At 35.3% G+C, this 26,369-nt stretch overlaps 1 protein-coding gene and 1 long non-coding RNA gene across 2 annotated transcripts in view; one reads left to right on the forward strand and one right to left on the reverse strand.

The window, feature by feature from the left end:
* Positions 1-17,019, reverse strand: part of LOC141484738 (uncharacterized) — a 64,857-nt gene extending 47,838 nt beyond the window's left edge. The window contains exon 1 of the long non-coding RNA XR_012466772.1: positions 14,562-17,019. This is a non-coding gene — a long non-coding RNA (uncharacterized lncRNA). The remainder of the gene's footprint in view (positions 1-14,561) is intronic.
* LOC111507286 (uncharacterized) overlaps positions 1-26,369 on the forward strand; it is a 495,004-nt gene that overhangs the window by 226,322 nt on the left and 242,313 nt on the right. The gene's annotated exons all lie outside the window — the stretch shown is intronic.

Consider the following 26,369-nt stretch of genomic DNA (forward strand, 5'->3'; position numbering starts at 1 on the left):
CAGATTATTTCGGAATGTTCTCGAATACTTTAGAATGTTCTGAAATGTTCCAGAACATTTCAGAAGACAAAACCTCCAGATCTTTTTCTTCATGGACAAGCTGATGTGACACTATGCCAGAAAAAAAGAAATCATATATGTCCGAGGCCGGTATGAATATTATTATTATCAATGAATTGATGGATGTAGCCGTTACTACATAGTAGGAGATCATCATGGAAAAAAAGCATTAAAACTTCCTATGTCTTCATACCAGTTGCATTTGTAACTAACGTTACTGCAGTTTCGTACTATGATGACATTTTCAAACGAATACAATAAACAGTTCATTGTAGAACGAAACTGCAGAAACGTGAGTAACAATTACAAATAGTATAAAAACGTAGGAAGTTCAATTTCTCATATTTCAATATTATTATCATTACGAGTGGTTGGTACTTCAAGAAATACTGTCACAACTTAATACAATTATTTATCGAATCTGGTGATGAATTAAGCGATATGTTCATTATCATCTTCAATATTGTTACTTCAAATTGTGTTATTCTTATCCGAATTACTTACAGTTATGAAATAAACGACAAATTTAATTTTAAACTCGACTTCCAATTAATTTCGAGCGAACCGAACGGGAAACATTTCTCGGTAGTAAATGACCCATTTTATCGACCTTTATAGTGTGAAAGCAACACGTGTTCCATTTGACACTGCTTTTCATTTTCGCTTGACCTGCCACTTCGTCTCCAATTCATGCGACATAATCTTAGTCCTGAAAAGACGATTCGAAGCCTGTAAAACCTTCATCAATGCCACATCAAAAAGGGCCATCGTGCTCATTGGCGTGGCCAATGGAATTACGAAAAGACCCCTTCAATTCTTCGACATGACGTCAGGAAAGGTGGAATGACATTTATTGAAATAGATATCCAAGAGCATCTGAATCAACTGAGCACTGTAAACATTATAAGTAGGTATTCGCGAAACATCTGTCATATAATCAGTAAAACTTCTGCTGATAGACTGAAATAGTAATGAAAATTTGGTTTATAAATGAGAAGACCATTCACATATTATCTTCATGTAGAATATCTTGGGTATTAGATTATCAAGTAAAATAACTCAAGCGAGAATTCAATTAAAAGACGTTTCGCTCCTGGCCAGGAGGATTTGAGCATTTGCATTCATAAACAAGAAAAGGGAGGTTGACGTAGACATACCTGAGCATCAACCTTCATTTTCTTGTTCATAAATGTCAATGATACTACTATTGTAATCGTTCACAACTCGTTTTCAATTAAAGAGTCAACAAGGACGATATAAAAACTTGGCAAGCAAATTTGGATGTCACACCACTGGGTGGTTCCACTTATGTCTCTCGTGATTTATGAAGTGATTCTGCTTCATTACCACTCGTTTTGGTTTTTACGCAATTTGTTTTTAAGCGTTAAGAGTTTCTGAAGAAGAGCCCATAAAATCTCGAAAGCTTGAACAGAAAAAAAAAGTTTTAATTTTTCTTGTCTATATATGCTCAACTGTAGCTGAAAGCACCTTACCCTTGCGTTTCATGTGAACCTATGACTTTCTAGGTACCGAAACCGGTCTATCAATGGTCGCCTTGACCAAATGAAATTAATTCTCAACGTTTCGGCTCCTGCTTTGAAGCCATTTTCAAGAATCACTTGGAATTGTAAATACATGACTCGAGGAAGAAATCGTAATCTCCCTTGCCCCCAAGTCTCGTTATTATTCACACCACCACTCAAAACAAATTCACGCGGTGGCAAAAAGACTGATTACACGTTCGAGGAGGCTGGCAGATAACGATCATAGACAACAAGAGTTGAACACCATCGAAGCAACTCTACAAATGAATAACTTGAATAACTACTCAGAAAAAAGTATAAATGCGGCTTCCAAGACAACACGAAACCAACAGAAAACTCGAGATACACCGGTCATAACAACCACACTACCAAATATTGCAGGAACAACAGACAAAATCAGCAGAATTTTTCGCCGACACAACATATCAACTCAATTCGTATCAGAACGAACAATAAGGTCCATGCTCCATAATCCCAATGATCAGATACCACTGGAGTCACAAGGAGTGTATGAAGTATCATGTCACGATTGTGACAGGACTTACATCGGCCAGACAAACAGACGAATCAACACACGCAAAGATGAACACAAACTAGCAGTGAAAGGAAAACTCACCACGTCTTCTCTCTTCCAACACGTACTGCATACAGAACATCACATCAATTTCGATAACACAAAAATACTAGCAAGCAATGAAAACTTCTACTCGCGAACAATCAGAGAGGCTATCGAAATTGAAAAACGACCTAATAATATGAACAAGAGGGATGATGCACAATGATTACCATCAACATGGAGATCCCTTTTATCCCTTTGATACATATATATATATATATATATATATATATATATATATATATATATATATATATATATATATATATATATATGTATCAAAGTTGCAGATATTCCGAATAGCCAGGTGATTCAACCTGATCGATGAAAAGGTGTATTAGAAACTTCCAAACTCCCGTATTCGGAATGAAATAACTTAAAAGCTCTGATGAATTCGGCAGCTTTTGGGTCCAACTTTTTCAATAGATAAGCTCTGAAAATTCCGGTTCAATTAAGTTGGATTAAAACGTAGTTGTGTTTATATTCTTCAAACGACATTTTTTCTTTGTGGAGGACTCAGTATTCCATGCTGTTTTTTTGGGTTTACAACCTTTTACATCCTGAAAAAATAAATGAAAAATCAATAGAATATTTGCTGAGGTGTAGTTAGGAACAAAATGAAAAGTTCACCCCGAAAAGTAACTGAACTCCAGCAGATTCTCTATTGATTTATGTTTCATTTTTTCAGATTGTGGAAATTTATAAACCCAAAAAAATAGTATAAAATAGTTGTGTATATGTGATTCTGACATCGGCTTGGGTGAAGTTCAACAAACATTGAACGATGCACCAGTAGAATTTTTTTGCCAAAAACACTGTCTTCATTGTTTAGTCAAAATGATCTTTCCGAAAAGAATTCAACAGATTTCCATTCAATGAAGAGGCCATCAGGAAAAAACTAACACCTGTTCCTAATATCAAGAGATTTTTGTTATTCCAGTATTCAGTATTGATGATATTATCTATCTTATAATTATTAAGGCAGCAGCCAAAAGAATAACTCACACGCAAGAGATTTGAAATTTGTTTTTGCAAATTAATGAAAATAAAAAATGAAACTGTAACCTCTGGCGTAGAAAAAATCGAAAACAAGCACGACACGCATTTCACCAACCAAGTTGGCGTCTTCAGGAGTTGAAGAAAACTAATTCCTTAGTCTAAAACTGGTGTCTATATCTAACAGGGTACACGAACCATTTTACGTTTTGATACATATCAATGATTTCGGGTAAAAATTAACGGGAAATATTCTGTCTTCATAACTGTCCTGAATGGATAGCTCGAGTTTAAGTTGGCATGGATTTCCTTACGAGAACTCCATCAATGAGATTGAAAGAAATCTCAGTATAAATAATAATTTCCACATTGGTCTGTTGCAAAATGAAGTTTCGAAATCGACCGCCGAATGGAAAATCGCTCTATCGTTCTCTGCAATCTTCACTGTAAGGCAACTATATGAAGCAGGAGCTCAAAAATTGTCGATGTCGAAGCTTGACTTTGAGGTGGAGGTGTTGTCTATGATAATTTATACTCAAGGTCGCCCACATTCATGGTTCGGTCTACCACTGATGACACTTTAGCGCGTAAAAACAGCGTTGCTTAGTGTTGTGTCGTGAATGCTTCAGAAATGAGTTCTGCAAAGTTCAAATTTCGAGGGAGATAATTCCTGAATTTCGTGAGTGGGTAATTTTCAGGGAAAATGATTCATACATGAAAGTATATTCGTGAATATATTACAATATTCATTTGAAATATATGAAATGTTCAAAACAAACACTGCTCCCAAACACCAGAACTGCAACACTTTTCGCCACGGGCATTTCACCAACCAGGTTCGGGTCTTCAGGAAATGCAGTATATTAATTCATAACTCTGAAACTCCTAAACCTCGAGAACGAGACTTTAATGATGAACAAGAACGAGAATGTTTCCTAATTATTCCCAAACTCAAACACCTGTTCATGTAGCTGCAGTTTCGTAAGAATGTATCATCTTTTCCTCCAACTGATTTCATGAAGTCTTTGAAGTTCACTAGATATTCGTTAGGACAACAAGAGGATTGATTTGAATTCTTGGGGTTCTTGTAAAATACTCTTCGTGGGTAAAACAATAGCAGAATCAATAATCCTGGATTGATTAATTCCGTACAGTCTATCTCGTCTTGTGTTTGTAAATCTTTTGCTGAAAAAATCCTCACTTGTTTACTTTGTAGTAAATCTGCAAGGAGTAGCAAAAACGTATATGAATTTCTGGAACTTCAACTAGCGTTTTCTAATACGACTAATAATCAGTCCGTGCAAAGCTTATTGTTGAATCATCTGAAAATGTAACTTTCGACAGATGATGATCTAATGTATTGCCAAACATGCGCCAAACTAACTGACTGCTATAAGAAAACAAGTATAGTTGAGACACCAGTCAATCTAATAATAACACTGATGATCTTCAAACATGACTCAACCTCTGATTGAAACACCAAACTGTTACGAAAGTTCAAAATAGATGAACACTCAAATCTAGCAGACTACTATTAAAATCTTCATGCAGTCATTGCTCACTGTGGTTCTGGCGTTGAATATTCGTGTCACTAAGTGTTCTGGCGGTGTATTGAATTAATTGGAGCCTCTGAAGACACCCTACATTTTGTTTTTATGAAAAAGAGGACATTGGCAGATCAAGATCTTCAGATGATGTGGTGCTGCAGGTTTTCCTGCAGCTGAAAAAGCAAATGCGCCACTGGAATCAATGGAGTCGCCCCGGAGCGCCAATTCATTTTTGTTGTTATTTTATAATTTTATGATTTGTATTTTGGAAGCTCAAAACATAATTATCAATGAAAATAAATTGTTTTTTATTTATATTCATAGTACCTGAATAAATCAGAAAACTATGAGAGAATAGATAATTCGATTGAGAACTGTCTCTATAATAAATTATCATGGAACCATCTGCTTGATATGGTTTCAGAAGTGAAAAACAATCTCAAGTTGTGTCAAAATTTGATCGCATCGACTTTGAACATGAGTCTACAGGTGTCTTATCCAAAAGTTCCTAAAATATATGGTCTACCAAAAAATCGCAAATCAGGTAAGTCGGTGAGACCAATTGTCTCCGCGATAAATTTCTCTACTCATAAAATTTTTGAATAGCTAACCAAACAGTCTGAAACTATCTCAATCGGATTCAAGTTTTTGTAATTCACATAAAATTAGGGATGTATAGTTGCCAAAGAAGAAGATTTCAAAATCATTTGATGAATTTGCGTTGTTTCAAGTCTCCCTATACCAGAAACTATTGATTCTTTGAGATATCTTCTGAGGGTCAATGGTCTCAGTGGAGAAGTAATCAAAGATTACATATAACTAACAAAAATCTGCACGAAGGCATGACAATGAAAAAATCACTGATGAGCTGATTTGAATTGAAAGAAAAAGAGTAATTGGATTACTTTCCACAAACTTGGATCTGGATCATATGGAGTTGAGAACTATTACCATTCATAAATGTCTCGTAGAAGTAACCAGGGTCTGGAATTTGATGTTCATAGGAAGAATACCCGTACTTCCAGATATATTCCTGATAGCTCTCACCATTGTCCACGACACAAAATGTCAGGACTCAACTTTTCCGTTTATAGACTTTTTACGTTCCTTCTGATTTAAAAAAGATACGATATTGTGAAAAAAGTTTTCAGGGGGTCAGCTGAAAGCAACGGTTATCATTCAAATATAGTAGATAAGTAGGTAATATGAATATAATAATAATATAAGTTCATTCATATATTTTCATACAAACATCGGATTACACAAAAGAAAAATACTTTCGAGACAAAAACTTTCATATGAACGCTGAATTATACGTTCGTATTTCAAACATTCGATCGAATCAGATATCATTCACAGGATTCCCGCACAATATATTTAATGGAAGAAGTAAAATTTCACTTATATGTCATCCTCACTGCTAGACATCCGATGTTTTGCAGTAAGACACTTGCCTTATCGGCACTTCAGTAGCAAATACGATATTATAAGAAAAAACACGGAATGGGTTGAATCCACCCATCAATGACAGTAAGTAAATAACATTTATTAGCTTATTCGATTAAATTCCAGCCATAGGAATCTAGTTCGAATTGAAAGGGTATATTTTTAGGAGAGATCAATTTTTGGAAAGAAAGGTTTTGGCCTTCTACTTCTATTTTTTTTTCAGTTTGTGTCTGAAAGTTACTTCTTTGCATGATCTACACATCTTTGTATAGATTTCCTGATTGATTCATCGTTACTTGATGAAGATCCATAGTAATTTCAAAAACAACACCTCACGATTTGATCTCTACAAACTTTATATGAAAAATATATCACAACATGTTTCGCTAGCACTGTAGCTTTCTGTTAGTATCATCATAGTATCATGTAGCTGCATGTTAGTATCATTATAGTTGGTGTTGATTTTCATCACATATATTAAAAATTTTACACACTTGAACCTACTCTATTGTCGTTTACGATACCGCCATGCATAGTCTCAAGTTTCAATAGTCCTGTACATTGCTTTTAGATACAAAACAACTTGAATGGGTTATAAGACCGTTGGTGTCGAAATTAAATGTGTTCCAATAAATAACATGTCTAATTCCCATATAAACTCCTAACTGAAGTTTTGTTTTATTGCTTCACGCACCACAGGAGACTGAAGTTGTTCCATTTATCATCACGAGTAATAAAGGCCTGTTACTATTTGGCAATATTGAGACATTCTATGTGGAAAATACTATAACAGAAGTATTGAAACATTTAGGAAGAAATACTAGACAGCTGGGTTGAAATTCAATGGTATCTTAATCAGTAACTGGTATCATAATCGCACAGGCACCGATCTAAGAGCGCCTTGAGGATTTTCCTGTAGTGCTTACAAAAAAGTCAAACAATCTATATTGTTTTCAAACCGTATAAAATGTAGCAAGAATTTGACAAAACAACAACTATTGCATTGAAATTGATTAATTTTTATAATGATAGTATTACTATAATATCAAGCTAACATGTTAGCAGTATCAGATGTACTACTAGATCTAATGTTAAAAGCGGTTCCAGAAAAAATTAGACAAACTTCTGGCGAAACATTGGAAAAAACTCTGTACCACGACGGCAAAACCTCAACTACATACTCGTACTTCTATCAGATAATTACTCCCACGGCATATTTTCAATAATTTTTTAAATTCTGATGTGTTTTGTTACACAATACTTTCATTTGTCAGAGAGTTTGAAGGACGCATCATAATTTATATGCAACCATTTGCATATAAATGGCTCTTAAGTTGAAACCAATATGGGAATGATCAAAAAAGTACTTATCTATGTATTTTTTGATTTTCATGAAATTATTTTCCAGCAGCTTGACTGCATTAACCTTTCTAGATTTCACATCATTTCTAGAAACATGTGGATTCGTTTTCCGATAGCATTTCAGGTTAGCTTCCCAAATTTCTGCTACCGCAGTTGTCAGTTGATAGGTGGATCCACTTACGTTTCGCTTGCGTTTACGCAGCTATTTTCATTAGGTGCTTTCTTGGTTTTTCTCATTTTGTCTTCAATCGAGAACCGCCTGCCCGGTACTGACGATGCCCAAATCGTCATACCTTCACAAAAATGTCATTTTTCAATAGGTATGATGATTTGATAATTTTTTACTGTAATAAAAGAGTTATTGATTGATACATCTTTCATTATTATTATGTTTTTGATGTAGTTCTAGTAAATTTACAAATTGACATTTGTCAAACCCACAAAAAAAATCGTATACATGTTAAATTTTACGTCAATTTATATCTTCAATTTATTGTTTTTCACTCATTTTTACTGTAAGTATGATTTGTAATGTTATTCAAAGGCGAAAATATTCAAAAATCATTAAATTATAGGTCCTGAAGAAGCTTCCCATTAGAAGCGAAAGCTTAGGAAAGTAAAGCAGAGTTTGATTTTTGATTTTTTGACTGAGAGACCCTGTTAATCCATTTTACCATACATTTCTCCAGTCGCTAACATTATTCAATTTATATATATATATATATATATATATATATATATATATATATATATATATATATATATATATAATATTTTTTTCATGAGCTTCACATAGATCAGTAATTGTCAATCTATTTGATGCATAATCAAGCTGAAATTTGTTTAGAAATACATTTTGATAAGGGTGAATTGTATGATTTGTAGAAAACGGGCATCTAGATGTTTTTTTTTTGTTTTGTTGAACTTCATTTCATTACTACTTTGGAGAGAAATGAAAATTTCATATTTTCACACCGTGCACAACCCAAGTTACACAGAATACCAATGTAGTCAACATTATACGTTTCCACCATCAACAACATCCTGAAACCATTCTTACCGCATCACAATATGCTGACGAAAATTGAGTTTGCTCATCCACAAAGACCCTCACTCTGAAATATATCTCGTCAACGATTGAGCGAGCTAGGGAAAAAAGGTTTATGCGAACACTATATAGAAAATATGCGTAACTGGATATTTTTCGGAAGGATTCGCAACTTAGTTCGGTATGTTGACAAACTTCCAGACGATAAAATATTGTAGGATACAAATAGGGCTATCAACCTCAAATCCTGAAAGTTATCCAGTAAATCAAATATCGGACTTCTCATAATATTTATTCTTACTTCGTGTTCAAGCTTATTTCTCAAATTGGTCATCAAGAAGTTTCACAGTATCCATTCTGAATGCTTTAGAATAAGAGGAATGCTACTTTCAAATTCAAAGAAGATAAAAAATCACGTTGTTTCTTCATCAGAAGAATGCATAATTTCAATTCGTTGCGATTTCTGAATTCATAATTGACTCTGACAAGCAAGTACAATGGTTTGATAAATAGAATTGAAACTTCTGGCGTGAAATGAATATAAAGAAAACACTTTTCCCGCACAATGAAGAGGACTTCTTCAGTGTTTTTGTTCTGGTGTAGAAAAAGTTTTCTCGTAAGATCATTATGGATTCGAAATGAAAACGCTTTGGAGTCATCAGAAGAGTTCAAAGCATCGAAACAATTTAACAATGATAACGAGGTTAGCGCCATGTACTCGAATTTTTTTAAGGACGAAATAGAAGCACTACAGGAAAATCCTTAAGGCGCTCTCAGAGCGGTGCCTGTGCGAAAGTAGCGATTCATATTGGATTTGAATCGCTGGAGAATAACTTCATTTGGAAAAACGTTCTCAGGAAGTTTATTCCACAGTTTTCCAGATGGAAGAGTTGTCAAACAGTGGAGTTCAAAGAGTACTGAGTTGAACCTCAAAACCATCAGCCACAGTCCGTCGTGTATTTCTGATATGTATCGTTTTTGGTGGAACCAAATGTGTCAAGTCAGTTGAACACTTCCCGTGAAACTATCTTTAGAAGAGAGACAAATCTCCAATTTTTCTTCGATATTCCAGACTATCAAGGTTGCACGTAATGTTCGCGTCTTCAATCAGGCGGATTGCTCTTTCCTGGATGGAATCCAGCAACATCAGCAACCGAATTAGGTTTGTTCGCAACAGCTGTAAAATTAGGATAAATGAAAGCAATGAACTTCACAATGAGAGAATTAGGGATAAACTACTTGATAATCCCACTGGGTCTAGATCTTTCTGGTCGGTAACTAAAGCTGTTAATCAGAACTTTACAAAATCCACAATTCCACCACTAACACAAGCGGATGGTTCAATTGCAGCAGTGCCATAGAGAAAGCAAATCTACTAGCTGAACAATTTTCGTTCCACTTCACAGTCGATTTTTTGGGAAAAGCACCACCTTACTATTCCCACACTAGAATCCACAATGCCGGAAATTATTTTTCGATAACATTCAGTCAGGCGAATTTTTAAACAGCTCAATCATCATCGTACAAAAGAAGGGTTTTTTCTTCTTGTTGAAAGAGTGCTCGGGTTCAGCCTATTCCATAAAAAGAGCAAGAAAAATCTTGCAAATAACTATAGACCAGTCGCTTTGCCATCAGTGATATCAAAAATCGTGGAGAAAGTCGTAAACCACCATATCCTCAAATATTTGGGAGGCATCAACATCTTGAGCGATCATCAATATGACTTTCGAAAACAAAGATCATCAGGCGACCTTCTATCGTATGTCACCCATATTTGGAACAACGCAATCGAGAAACATGGAGAATCAAGAACTGTTGCGCTTAATATTTCTAAGGCCTTTGGCCGTGTGTAGCATATGGCATCATTTTTGTGTATGACTCTCCAGCTTCCTGAAAGAACGTTTTCTGCAAGTGGCCGTCGATGGATATCTCTCGAATATTTTCACCATCAACGCTGGTGTTCCCCAGAGATCTATATTGTCTCCAACCCTCTTTTGATTGTATATCAACGATTTATTGGAAAAAACCCGAAATCCAATATATGGCTTTGCTGAGGACAGCACACTTGTCTCGTCATTCCATTTGGATTCCATGACATCGGGTACGGCGGCACATCTTCACCGGCATCAGGAGGCTGCATATCTCAATGGGGATCTAGAAGTGATTTCCAATTGGGGTGAAAGTAACCAGATTCAATTCAATGCCACAAAAACCCAGGCATACGTTTTCTACAAGAAGATAAATGTCTCAGAATTGGATATAATAATGTCAGGTCACACAATTCCGCTCTCTGCTTCGATGAGTTTTTTTGGGGGTTGAAATGGACACCAATATGTCTTGGCACAATCATGTCGCTGGAATTGCAAAGGCTGCTTCTCAAAAGCTCGGTCGGTCGGTAGCCAAGCGGTTCGGCGTGGGTGCTTTGTTCACTCACTCGAATTGACTGCCGTGTTGGTCGGTGGTTCAAGCCCTAGTCTGAACGTTAGAACTTCACTTGCTATCGTCCAACCCGTGTTAGGAATCACACGTTAAAAGGTAAGACCTCGTTAATCCTTAGCTCGCAAAAGTTTCGGATTCTGAGGTTTGTCGTTCGTAGGGGTGCGACAGCTGGTTAACAGAAAAACAGATTTTAAACAGGTTTTTTTTAATGTTCCGGAGCAGAAAACTGTACACACCTCAGCAACTTTTGATGCTTTATAAAGCTCAGATCAGACCTTCTTTGAGTATTGTTCTCATGTATGGAGCTCTGCCTCCAAACATACCCTGAAGTTGCTGGATTCCATCTAGAAAATAGCCATCCGCCTAATTAGAGACACGAATATCACGTACAATCTTGATAGCCTGGAACATCGAAAAAAGGTTGGAGATTTTTCTCTCTTCTATAGGTTCTTTCACGGGAAATGCTCAAGTGACTTGGCACATTTGATTCCACCAAGAGCGGTACATATCAGAAATACGCGTCGAACTGTGGCTGCTCATCGTTTTGGGGTTCAACTCATTACACCTCGAACCCCTATGTTTGAAAACTCTTTCATTTGGAGAACTGCGTTTATGTGGAATAAACTTCCTGAGAAGGTTTTTCCAAATGGATTCGATCTCGAGCGATTCAAATCAAATGTTAATCCCTACTTTCGCACAGGCACCGCTGTGAGAGCGCCTTGAGGATTTTCCTGTTTCGTTCTTGAAAAAACAGACAAATATGTGATAACAATAATGACTTGTTTCGTTTACTTATTACAGTTAATAAATATTACTAAGTTTTATACCAACTCCAAACCGTTTTTTCAACACCTCGACCCGTGTTTCAATCATCTTCAAGACGAAGATTGAAACACGGGTCAGAGTTTCAAAAATAATGGTTTGTTGTTGGGATATAACTCCAGTAATATTCATTGCTACACCACAGATTCCAAACAGTGCATCACAGTTACAATTATTGTTTCACTAACATAATTAATCGACAACCGACAAAGTCAATTATGTAGCTTTTGTATGTATTTAGGAAATAGTTCAAATTACTTGATGAGTTCGATTTCATGAATCGACGCACATATGGAATGTTGGGTGATCTGGAAATAATTTTGCTTGAATTAGTTCAGTTTATGTGATGCTGGGCAGTCAAGCATAAAACCAATGGAGTATTTGGTTTTGAATAGTGTGGGTTGCAGCGTTCATAGTTCTCGTGATCAGGAAACATTTTACTATCCATGATAACCACCATAGAATTTTCCCAATAAAATATTTAAAATGCGTTTTGCTACACTTCTCATGAGTTACTGGTTCATCAAACTATTATACAATATCTTTTATATAACACTAGATAATGACAAATAATGATTAAATCTGGTGAAACAGGTAGATGTGCAAGAGACAATTAGGAACACTATAATATTACTTCTGGGAAACAGGTAAAATATTGGCATTCAATGTAAAAACTCAATTGGGTTCTCCTAAATCTGTATTATACAACTATTGGGTGCCACTTGCGCTATGGAATTTTGAATTGGGGTATGAGCTCCTCTGCTGGAAGAGTATTCATTTATCGAAAGCGCACCGTCAGAATAATTGCTAATTTAGGATGGCGACACTCATTCAAAGAGCTGGAAATACAGTTGCTGGTCTGAGATGACCGTTTGGCGGGAGTTGATTGGAGGTTATTCATTTTTTCAGGAATTTCAAATCAATTTATATTATATTAGACAATGGAAATCCGAACTGATGAAATGAAGATCTCTTCGTTGAATGCACATAAGTTGTTGGTCCAGACAATGTCTCTGTCAATTTAAGGTATAATAGTTGTAATACAAATACATGCATCTCTTATTTTTTGTTTGAGATGGTCGATATCTGTACTAGGTATTGAAAAAGCTGTATCCTTTATGTATCCCCAGACAAAAAATCTAAAGTAGTTAGATCTGAGGATCGAGCTGGCCAGTTAATTGGTCCATTGTTTCCAATCTATTTTCTTGGGAAAATTGCATCTAAATGTTCTCTTATTATTGCTGCATTATTGGGTTGTCTGAATTATATTTTGGAGAAATCGAAACAATTTACAGAAGAAGTAACGACAGGACAATTTAAAATTGTTGTCACTGATGATGGTAGTTATTTCAAATGGAACGCTATAAAAATATCAAATGTGATATACCATTGGATTATGAATTTATTGCTTTATCAATATTTGTAATAAAAAGACAGGTCCGTATTAAAAAAAAATATTGTGGCCATGTTGACACGAAACGTTTTATCGAATATTCATAAATAGAAGATTGTCATAGTACAGTTCGAATACAATAACATTTTCTTCTTCCATTTTTTGATAATCCTCCAAATAGCAATTCCATTCGAAAATAACGAAAAACAACATTTTTGGTTTTCCCCGTATAACTTGAAAAGGGCTAGAAACCACGTGAATTTTCTTCGACCATTGTATTGTTCTCGATGACAGTTGCCTCTTTTCCCATTTAACCGTATTTGTATCTGTTACGGTTTACATGTTTACAATACAGCAATGTTACCACATGATAAAAGAAACGGCCTGTATACACAAAAGGTATACATACACAACACGATCATTTTCCGACAGACCTAATAAAAATATATTCCATTGTAGTTTTCATGGATGGTAGATTATACAAAAAAATTAGGGTTGACGGATGTTTATCGAATGTTGAGGTTTTTTATTTTAGTTCAGTTGGTATTTTCAGTGCGAGTGGGCCATGGAAGGGGCAACATCTAAATTTCGAAAGTCAGTAAGCACTGATAGAAGAACTTTTCTATTCGAGGTTGTGTGCTGATTGAGGAGGATCTTATATCACAAAAGATATATCATCCACAAGAGTATGAGAAAGCAGACGATGAAGAAACTGTAGACGATTGTCCTGAAGTTCGTCTGAAAAATGACGATAATGACAATTTTCAATCTTTTATAGATGTTTAGAAAAATTCTGTACTCATTACAAATTACAGAATATTTCGTCCAGTTTGAAAGTATGTATCATATCTATTCACGTGAGTACTTTGTCAAAAGATAATACATTCATTTATGATATTTCCATTTATTCGAACAATTATTGTTCTTATTATGAATATGTATGTAAAAAGTAAGGAACAATCCTCGGAACTACCGAGAAAAATATTTATAGGCGCTGCTTGTTTGCTTCGGAATGAGTAAATGATTGTTTCTAAATTCTCCAGATCTTGATAAAAAAATAATACCGTTCAACGATCATACTTTTCAACTTATTTATGGTTTTCATCGTAACATCAACATCATTATAATTTTGCGCCCTTGACCTGAGTATTGTGAGTAGTTGTTGTCAAGCTATAGTTTATTATCCTCTATTCAACAGTGATTTTCATTTCTCCGGACTAGGAAAGAAATATGACGACTATTTACATACACCTAAAAGAACGGAAAAACTAACATAAAAATAACTCACTTCACTGTGCTCACTTGGACATTTTCCAATTGGGTTTTGCAGTATTCTCCTCCTTTCTGTACAGACAATTTGATGAATATTTTGTTTTCATAAACGGTCGTCCTAACACTTCCACTAATTTGAGTGTCTTCGAAATAACTGGTGTAGTGTTCATAACCATGCTGAAAAAAATCAAACGCTCAGAATGTTTGAGATGAGAACAGTGTCATAACAATTCAATTGATCAATATATCCAGTTCCAGCGAGATATTACACTGGAATATAATAACCATTTGTAATGCAGTCATCAAATGAGATAATCCAAATTTAATACAAGTAGCACAAAATGTTATATGAATGAAAAACTTTGAAGATCTGATCCTAATTCAACTTTACAAGATAGAGAAAAATGTGAAGAAATTGGTTGGGACGGATTGTAAAAGACAGTTAGATAAGATTAAAGTAATCAGAAAAAGCACCCTTTGAGAGAATGCATCTTTCTTTCTCATTAGTTCGTTCTCTTATTTTTGTGAAGGGCAAAACACAAGCACTACAGAAAAATCGCTAAGGCGTTCTAAGATCGGTGCCTGTGTGGAAGTAGCGATTCACGTTGGATTTGAATCGTTGGAGAATAAATTCATTTGGAAAAACGTTCTCAGGAAGTTCATTCCACATCAACGCAGTTCTCCAAATAAAAGAGTTTTTGAACAATGAAATCCGAGGTGTACTGAGTTAAACCTCAAAACGATGAGCAGCCACAATTTGTCAAGTATTTTTGATATGTACCACTCTTGATGGAATGAAATATGCCAAGTTACTTGAACACGTCCCTTGAAAGTATCTATGAAAGAGAGACAAATCTCCAATCTTTCTTCCATGTTACAGACTATCAAGTTAGCAAGTGATGTTCGTGTCTACATTCAGGCGGATGAATCTTTTTTGGATGGAATCCAGTAGCTCCAGGACATGTTTAGGGGGCGGAGCTCCACACATGAGAACAATACTCCAAAGAAGGTCAGACCTGAGCTTTATGAAGCATCAAAAGTTGCTGACGTATGTACAGTTTTCTGGTTTGGACCAGTGTTCCAAGCTTTTGAGTAGCAACCAATGACATGATTGTGCCAAGACTCATTGGTGTCCATTTTGAATAATATATAGATTTTTGTATTCATTAGGTATTGATGATTATTCAGTTCTATTTCAATGTGATTCCTATTTGAATATTTTTCATGAACTCCTACATATGTATGTAATATTCTGTTATATGTCGTCTTCTTTTTTTTGTCATCGCTCAGGTTTTATATGAATTCTTCTTTAGAAAATTCAGTAAAGCTTCTCCGGCTTAATCCCAAGCGGATCACATAAAAATTTTTATTTAGGTAATTCAACTGCTCATCTTGGAGCTTCAATAACGGAAAATTTCCCCCTTAAAATGATGAACGTCATTATCTCGTTATCCAGCATGGATTTATTTTGAGGTCCCGACTTTTTCAAAACCTAAATAATTGTTGTCTCGGAAAGTTGCGATGAAATAAAACTGAATTATATGAAAAATAATGAAAATTTGTTGAAAATGGAAAATCGTCAGTTAAAACTTCACACACACAATAAAAAAGTAAAACTCAACTTTTTGGATCAATTGGAAAGAAAGTATTCAATCAAGGTTAGGTGCGGTATGAGTTGTTTTGGGGCCATAAAATTCAATGGGAGGGTTGCATATAAAATGTGGTGATTTGTGACGTGATGTATGGAACAGTATATAAAATGATACTGGAAAAGAAACTGACTACGCAGTATATTGGGAAAACCTAAAGTGAAGCAACAAGTAAACAATTGAAATAGTGAAATGATCAAATTGTTGTTGAATGGAGTTCTGTATGAATTATTGAATGAAGGAGGAATGGTAGTAAGTTGGGTCACCGTGAGTGGTTCATTCTATGCGTTCAATAGACCATTATGTGGACGATGGTTCGAACGTCGAACTACGACCGAACGAAGAAACGATCGATTTTAACTGGGTTTCGTCCAACCCGAACCCGGGACTCGAACGGTTAAACATAATGCCTCGTTCATCCGTAGAAGGTTCTTCTTCTGAGGGTTATCGTTCATGAAAGGGCGAGAGCTAGTTAATGGAAAAACATATTTTGAACCGTCAGAATCCACAAAAGATGGTGACAGCGGTAGGATGTGATTTGGATGACAAAATAAATAGTGAAACAGGAGGAGTGGATTCAGTTATGTGAGGTGAATAAATGTGCAGGTAATCATTACGATATGACGGCAGGATATAATTTGGATGATAAAATAAATAGTGAAACGGAAGAAGTGAATTTAGTAGTGTGAGGTGAATACGTGTGCAGATAATCATGACAATATGATGGCAAATGGAGATATAAAGGATCTTTTGAAGCGATTCACTCAAGAACAAGAATACAAAGGAAAATATCGGGATATAAAAACAAAAAATCAAAGAATGAGAATACAAGAATGAAGAAAAGAAACATAGTGGTGAAGGATATGATCAAATATCGAATATTAAAAAAAATGCGAGAAAAAAAGTGACTTGATGAAAGTTCTTTCGCGACAAAAAATACAGAGAAGACATGAACAAGAGAAGCCGGAAACGAATATAGAGACGTCCGAACGAAATAGGCCAAGTATTTCATCTACCATATCTGTTGCCTCTACCCACTCCCTTGCGACTCATCTTTATAGATAAGCTATTTCGGTGATATGAGAACGCACGAGACTCGGAAATAGTTTGAATCGAAAGGGCAGAAACGACAGTGTGATAAAAACGAACTAGTTGAAGTCACCCTCATTGTAAATTTTTGCTTTTTTGTTTTCTCTATCATTGTGACCGAAATGCTATACACTTTCGATGTATTTGCATTTCCATAATCCTAATTAATTCTATACAAAAACGTGGAAACCCTGCAAAATTCATACACCCTACTCAAACCGCCAACTTTGGTCGACAATTCAAGGACTGGTCGAAGGGAAAAGCCACTGCATTGGTGTTAGCACAACTATAAATCGCAAGTTGTTACAGAAACTGCTACTAATTGTCAGTTCAGAAATTAGTTTTTTATGTGCTCTACAGCTGCTCTGAAAAAAATTCTCGAGGTTTCTGCATCTTATTCATCTGGAATCCATGTGAAAACTCATGAATGTTATACTAGAAAGGCACGATTTCACGAAGAAATTGAAGAGTTCTATCCAAGCAGACGCATCGTACATTGGTATTTTTTTAAGGGCAAGACACAAGCACTACAGAAAAATTCTTAAGGCGCTCTAAGAACGGTGCCTGTGCGAAAGTAGCGATTCACATTGGATTTGAATATATGGAGATTAGATCCATTTGGATAAGCGTTATCAGGAAGTTTATTCCCCCTAAACGCAGTTCTCCAAATTGAATAGTTTTTAGGAAGGGAAGTTATAGGTATACCGAGTTGAACCTCAAAACGATGAGCAGCTACAGTCCGTCGCGTATTTCTGATATGTACCGCTCTTGGTGGAATCAAATGTGCCAATTTACTTGAAGACTTTCCGTGAAAGTATCTATAGAAGAGAGACAAATCCCCAACCTATTAAGGTTGCAAGTGATGTTCGCATCTCTAATCAGGCGGACGGCTCTTTTCTGGATGGAATTCAACAGCTTCAGGGTATGTTTAGAGGCGAAGCTCCATACATGAGAACAATACTCCAAAGGAAGTCTTATCTTCTGAGCTTCATGAAGCATCAACAGTTGCTGAGGTTTGGACAGTTTTCTGCTTCGGAACAGAGTTCGGAACAGTGCCATGACATATTGCTGTCCATTTTAACCCCCAACAAACTTATCGAAGTAGAAAACGGAATTGTCTGTCCTGACATTATTATATCCGGTTCGACGACATGGTATGGTTCACTGATAGGTCCACAATGGATGAAAAGGTTGGTATAGGAGTAACACGATCCAGATTTAAATTCTCCAAATCTCTTAAGAGCACTCCATCATCTTTCAAGCAAAATTGCAAACTATAGAGGCACGCATAATAATATAAAAACATACGTGAAAACTATTGTAGGTTGGCTTCAAAAAAATAAGTCAACTCCAAATTGCCGAAAATCTTCGTATATAAATATTTTTGAAAAATTATTGAACAGTTGTACAAGTCCCATAATTATTGATAACGATTCAAGTTATATCAATTCTATCAAATTCCTAGGATTATATATTAATGAAAATGTATCATGAAAAAGACATATTGAAAATCAGGAACTATATTTCTCTTAAATTTATGAAAAATATGCATTTCAGCGTCATATACTCACAGCTGCGTTATTTAATTTCTATTTGGAGATCAGCTTTATTAAATCCACGATAGAATCTTTGAAAACTATCAAATGCATGTATAAATTATCGTACTCAGAACCAACAGTGAATTTTGTATGAACTAAAAAAAATGATTAGATTTGAACACACTATACAAACAAAAAATTTATTCTTCCATTCATTCAATGATAAACCAAAAATTTCAATCATAAATTTCATAGTAATCAATAATATTCATAGTCATAACACTTGACAAATAAAATTATTATTGGTTAGTAATTTTGAATCTAATTTTGGACTGAAATCATATTATCATGATGGAATTATGATATATAATACAATTCCTGAAGAAATAAAGAAATCTAAACTGCTCTTATATTCAAAAATCAATTCAAAATGTATTTAATGATTTAAATCAAAAATGAAGGATTTATATAGCCAGAATCCTCTGAATATTTTTATATGAATCATGGAGAATTTTATATTTGACTTTTTGGCTATATAGATTGTTCAATTATTTGTAATTTTTTTATGTTTCAGTTTTTAATATTCATTGTTCACTGCTCACATTAATTACTCGTGTTCCCTTATTTGATATTTCATTGTTTCGTTGAATTTGTATCTTTATTTAAGTCAGTTAATCCCTATTCATGAACATCTAATGTTTCTTGAGATAATAAAGACAAAAATGATTTCAATTCCTCGAGATATTAAAAACTTCACTCTGCTAAATTGTATTTTATTCAATTCTCCACTTACTACCGTTTTCTTGACTACATCCATGTCTCCATTAAGTTTTCATACTTTATTTATCGGCACTTCAGTAGCAAATACGATATTATAAGAAAAAACACGGAATGGGTTGAATCCACCCATCAATGACAGTAAGTAAATAACATTTATTAGCTTATTCGATTAAATTCCAGCCATAGGAATCTAGTTCGAATTGAAAGGGTATATTTTTAGGAGAGATCAATTTTTGGAAAGAAAGGTTTTGGCCTTCTACTTCTATTTTTTTTTCAGTTTGTGTCTGAAAGTTACTTCTTTGCATGATCTACACATCTTTGTATAGATTTCCTGATTGATTCATCGTTACTTGATGAAGATCCATAGTAATTTCAAAAACAACACCTCACGATTTGATCTCTACAAACTTTATATGAAAAATATATCACAACATGTTTCGCTAGCACTGTAGCTTTCTGTTAGTATCATCATAGTATCATGTAGCTGCATGTTAGTATCATTATAGTTGGTGTTGATTTTCATCACATATATTAAAAATTTTACACACTTGAACCTACTCTATTGTCGTTTACGATACCGCCATGCATAGTCTCAAGTTTCAATAGTCCTGTACATTGCTTTTAGATACAAAACAACTTGAATGGGTTATAAGACCGTTGGTGTCGAAATTAAATGTGTTCCAATAAATAACATGTCTAATTCCCATATAAACTCCTAACTGAAGTTTTGTTTTATTGCTTCACGCACCACAGGAGACTGAAGTTGTTCCATTTATCATCACGAGTAATAAAGGCCTGTTACTATTTGGCAATATTGAGACATTCTATGTGGAAAATACTATAACAGAAGTATTGAAACATTTAGGAAGAAATACTAGACAGCTGGGTTGAAATTCAATGGTATCTTAATCAGTAACTGGTATCATAATCGCACAGGCACCGATCTAAGAGCGCCTTGAGGATTTTCCTGTAGTGCTTACAAAAAAGTCAAACAATCTATATTGTTTTCAAACCGTATAAAATGTAGCAAGAATTTGACAAAACAACAACTATTGCATTGAAATTGATTAATTTTTATAATGATAGTATTACTATAATATCAAGCTAACATGTTAGCAGTATCAGATGTACTACTAGATCTAATGTTAAAAGCGGTTCCAGAAAAAATTAGACAAACTTCTGGCGAAACATTGGAAAAAACTCTGTACCACGACGGCAAAACCTCAACTACATACTCGTACTTCTATCAGATAATTACTCCCACGGCATATTTTCAATAATTTTTTAAATTCTGATGTGTTTTGTTACACAATACTTTCATTTGTCAGAGAGTTTGAAGGACGCATCATAATTTATATGCAACCATTTGCATATAAATGGCTCTTAAGTTGAAACCAATATGGGAATGATCAAAAAAGTACTTATCTATGTATTTTTTGATTTTCATGAAATTATTTTCCAGCAGCTTGACTGCATTAACCTTTCTAGATTTCACATCATTTCTAGAAACATGTGGATTCGTTTTCCGATAGCATTTCAGGTTAGCTTCCCAAATTTCTGCTACCGCAGTTGTCAGTTGATAGGTGGATCCACTTACGTTTCGCTTGCGTTTACGCAGCTATTTTCATTAGGTGCTTTCTTGGTTTTTCTCATTTTGTCTTCAATCGAGAACCGCCTGCCCGGTACTGACGATGCCCAAATCGTCATACCTTCACAAAAATGTCATTTTTCAATAGGTATGATGATTTGATAATTTTTTACTGTAATAAAAGAGTTATTGATTGATACATCTTTCATTATTATTATGTTTTTGATGTAGTTCTAGTAAATTTACAAATTGACATTTGTCAAACCCACAAAAAAAATCGTATACATGTTAAATTTTACGTCAATTTATATCTTCAATTTATTGTTTTTCACTCATTTTTACTGTAAGTATGATTTGTAATGTTATTCAAAGGCGAAAATATTCAAAAATCATTAAATTATAGGTCCTGAAGAAGCTTCCCATTAGAAGCGAAAGCTTAGGAAAGTAAAGCAGAGTTTGATTTTTGATTTTTTGACTGAGAGACCCTGTTAATCCATTTTACCATACATTTCTCCAGTCGCTAACATTATTCAATTTATATATATATATATATATATATATATATATATATATATATATATATATATATATATATATATAATATTTTTTTCATGAGCTTCACATAGATCAGTAATTGTCAATCTATTTGATGCATAATCAAGCTGAAATTTGTTTAGAAATACATTTTGATAAGGGTGAATTGTATGATTTGTAGAAAACGGGCATCTAGATGTTTTTTTTTTGTTTTGTTGAACTTCATTTCATTACTACTTTGGAGAGAAATGAAAATTTCATATTTTCACACCGTGCACAACCCAAGTTACACAGAATACCAATGTAGTCAACATTATACGTTTCCACCATCAACAACATCCTGAAACCATTCTTACCGCATCACAATATGCTGACGAAAATTGAGTTTGCTCATCCACAAAGACCCTCACTCTGAAATATATCTCGTCAACGATTGAGCGAGCTAGGGAAAAAAGGTTTATGCGAACACTATATAGAAAATATGCGTAACTGGATATTTTTCGGAAGGATTCGCAACTTAGTTCGGTATGTTGACAAACTTCCAGACGATAAAATATTGTAGGATACAAATAGGGCTATCAACCTCAAATCCTGAAAGTTATCCAGTAAATCAAATATCGGACTTCTCATAATATTTATTCTTACTTCGTGTTCAAGCTTATTTCTCAAATTGGTCATCAAGAAGTTTCACAGTATCCATTCTGAATGCTTTAGAATAAGAGGAATGCTACTTTCAAATTCAAAGAAGATAAAAAATCACGTTGTTTCTTCATCAGAAGAATGCATAATTTCAATTCGTTGCGATTTCTGAATTCATAATTGACTCTGACAAGCAAGTACAATGGTTTGATAAATAGAATTGAAACTTCTGGCGTGAAATGAATATAAAGAAAACACTTTTCCCGCACAATGAAGAGGACTTCTTCAGTGTTTTTGTTCTGGTGTAGAAAAAGTTTTCTCGTAAGATCATTATGGATTCGAAATGAAAACGCTTTGGAGTCATCAGAAGAGTTCAAAGCATCGAAACAATTTAACAATGATAACGAGGTTAGCGCCATGTACTCGAATTTTTTTAAGGACGAAATAGAAGCACTACAGGAAAATCCTTAAGGCGCTCTCAGAGCGGTGCCTGTGCGAAAGTAGCGATTCATATTGGATTTGAATCGCTGGAGAATAACTTCATTTGGAAAAACGTTCTCAGGAAGTTTATTCCACAGTTTTCCAGATGGAAGAGTTGTCAAACAGTGGAGTTCAAAGAGTACTGAGTTGAACCTCAAAACCATCAGCCACAGTCCGTCGTGTATTTCTGATATGTATCGTTTTTGGTGGAACCAAATGTGTCAAGTCAGTTGAACACTTCCCGTGAAACTATCTTTAGAAGAGAGACAAATCTCCAATTTTTCTTCGATATTCCAGACTATCAAGGTTGCACGTAATGTTCGCGTCTTCAATCAGGCGGATTGCTCTTTCCTGGATGGAATCCAGCAACATCAGCAACCGAATTAGGTTTGTTCGCAACAGCTGTAAAATTAGGATAAATGAAAGCAATGAACTTCACAATGAGAGAATTAGGGATAAACTACTTGATAATCCCACTGGGTCTAGATCTTTCTGGTCGGTAACTAAAGCTGTTAATCAGAACTTTACAAAATCCACAATTCCACCACTAACACAAGCGGATGGTTCAATTGCAGCAGTGCCATAGAGAAAGCAAATCTACTAGCTGAACAATTTTCGTTCCACTTCACAGTCGATTTTTTGGGAAAAGCACCACCTTACTATTCCCACACTAGAATCCACAATGCCGGAAATTATTTTTCGATAACATTCAGTCAGGCGAATTTTTAAACAGCTCAATCATCATCGTACAAAAGAAGGGTTTTTTCTTCTTGTTGAAAGAGTGCTCGGGTTCAGCCTATTCCATAAAAAGAGCAAGAAAAATCTTGCAAATAACTATAGACCAGTCGCTTTGCCATCAGTGATATCAAAAATCGTGGAGAAAGTCGTAAACCACCATATCCTCAAATATTTGGGAGGCATCAACATCTTGAGCGATCATCAATATGACTTTCGAAAACAAAGATCATCAGGCGACCTTCTATCGTATGTCACCCATATTTGGAACAACGCAATCGAGAAACATGGAGAATCAAGAACTGTTGCGCTTAATATTTCTAAGGCCTTTGGCCGTGTGTAGCATATGGCATCATTTTTGTGTATGACTCTCCAGCTTCCTGAAAGAACGTTTTCTGCAAGTGGCCGTCGATGGATATCTCTCGAATATTTTCACCATCAACGCTGGTGTTCCCCAGAGATCTATATTGTCTCCAACCCTCTTTTGATTGTATATCAACGATTTATTGGAAAAAACCCGAAATCCAATATATGGCTTTGCTGAGGACAGCACACTTGTCTCGTCATTCCATTTGGATTCCATGACATCGGGTACGGCGGCACATCTTCACCGGCATCAGGAGGCTGCATATCTCAATGGGGATCTAGAAGTGATTTCCAATTGGGGTGAAAGTAACCAGATTCAATTCAATGCCACAAAAACCCAGGCATACGTTTTCTACAAGAAGATAAATGTCTCAGAATTGGATATAATAATGTCAGGTCACACAATTCCGCTCTCTGCTTCGATGAGTTTTTTTGGGGGTTGAAATGGACACCAATATGTCTTGGCACAATCATGTCGCTGGAATTGCAAAGGCTGCTTCTCAAAAGCTCGGTCGGTCGGTAGCCAAGCGGTTCGGCGTGGGTGCTTTGTTCACTCACTCGAATTGACTGCCGTGTTGGTCGGTGGTTCAAGCCCTAGTCTGAACGTTAGAACTTCACTTGCTATCGTCCAACCCGTGTTAGGAATCACACGTTAAAAGGTAAGACCTCGTTAATCCTTAGCTCGCAAAAGTTTCGGATTCTGAGGTTTGTCGTTCGTAGGGGTGCGACAGCTGGTTAACAGAAAAACAGATTTTAAACAGGTTTTTTTTAATGTTCCGGAGCAGAAAACTGTACACACCTCAGCAACTTTTGATGCTTTATAAAGCTCAGATCAGACCTTCTTTGAGTATTGTTCTCATGTATGGAGCTCTGCCTCCAAACATACCCTGAAGTTGCTGGATTCCATCTAGAAAATAGCCATCCGCCTAATTAGAGACACGAATATCACGTACAATCTTGATAGCCTGGAACATCGAAAAAAGGTTGGAGATTTTTCTCTCTTCTATAGGTTCTTTCACGGGAAATGCTCAAGTGACTTGGCACATTTGATTCCACCAAGAGCGGTACATATCAGAAATACGCGTCGAACTGTGGCTGCTCATCGTTTTGGGGTTCAACTCATTACACCTCGAACCCCTATGTTTGAAAACTCTTTCATTTGGAGAACTGCGTTTATGTGGAATAAACTTCCTGAGAAGGTTTTTCCAAATGGATTCGATCTCGAGCGATTCAAATCAAATGTTAATCCCTACTTTCGCACAGGCACCGCTGTGAGAGCGCCTTGAGGATTTTCCTGTTTCGTTCTTGAAAAAACAGACAAATATGTGATAACAATAATGACTTGTTTCGTTTACTTATTACAGTTAATAAATATTACTAAGTTTTATACCAACTCCAAACCGTTTTTTCAACACCTCGACCCGTGTTTCAATCATCTTCAAGACGAAGATTGAAACACGGGTCAGAGTTTCAAAAATAATGGTTTGTTGTTGGGATATAACTCCAGTAATATTCATTGCTACACCACAGATTCCAAACAGTGCATCACAGTTACAATTATTGTTTCACTAACATAATTAATCGACAACCGACAAAGTCAATTATGTAGCTTTTGTATGTATTTAGGAAATAGTTCAAATTACTTGATGAGTTCGATTTCATGAATCGACGCACATATGGAATGTTGGGTGATCTGGAAATAATTTTGCTTGAATTAGTTCAGTTTATGTGATGCTGGGCAGTCAAGCATAAAACCAATGGAGTATTTGGTTTTGAATAGTGTGGGTTGCAGCGTTCATAGTTCTCGTGATCAGGAAACATTTTACTATCCATGATAACCACCATAGAATTTTCCCAATAAAATATTTAAAATGCGTTTTGCTACACTTCTCATGAGTTACTGGTTCATCAAACTATTATACAATATCTTTTATATAACACTAGATAATGACAAATAATGATTAAATCTGGTGAAACAGGTAGATGTGCAAGAGACAATTAGGAACACTATAATATTACTTCTGGGAAACAGGTAAAATATTGGCATTCAATGTAAAAACTCAATTGGGTTCTCCTAAATCTGTATTATACAACTATTGGGTGCCACTTGCGCTATGGAATTTTGAATTGGGGTATGAGCTCCTCTGCTGGAAGAGTATTCATTTATCGAAAGCGCACCGTCAGAATAATTGCTAATTTAGGATGGCGACACTCATTCAAAGAGCTGGAAATACAGTTGCTGGTCTGAGATGACCGTTTGGCGGGAGTTGATTGGAGGTTATTCATTTTTTCAGGAATTTCAAATCAATTTATATTATATTAGACAATGGAAATCCGAACTGATGAAATGAAGATCTCTTCGTTGAATGCACATAAGTTGTTGGTCCAGACAATGTCTCTGTCAATTTAAGGTATAATAGTTGTAA

This window comes from Leptinotarsa decemlineata, unplaced genomic scaffold (genome assembly GCF_025532065.1).
Source record: "Leptinotarsa decemlineata unplaced genomic scaffold, Ldec_3_MD MMD2_tig00026282_RagTag_RagTag, whole genome shotgun sequence".
Lineage (NCBI taxonomy): Eukaryota > Metazoa > Arthropoda > Insecta > Coleoptera > Chrysomelidae > Leptinotarsa > Leptinotarsa decemlineata.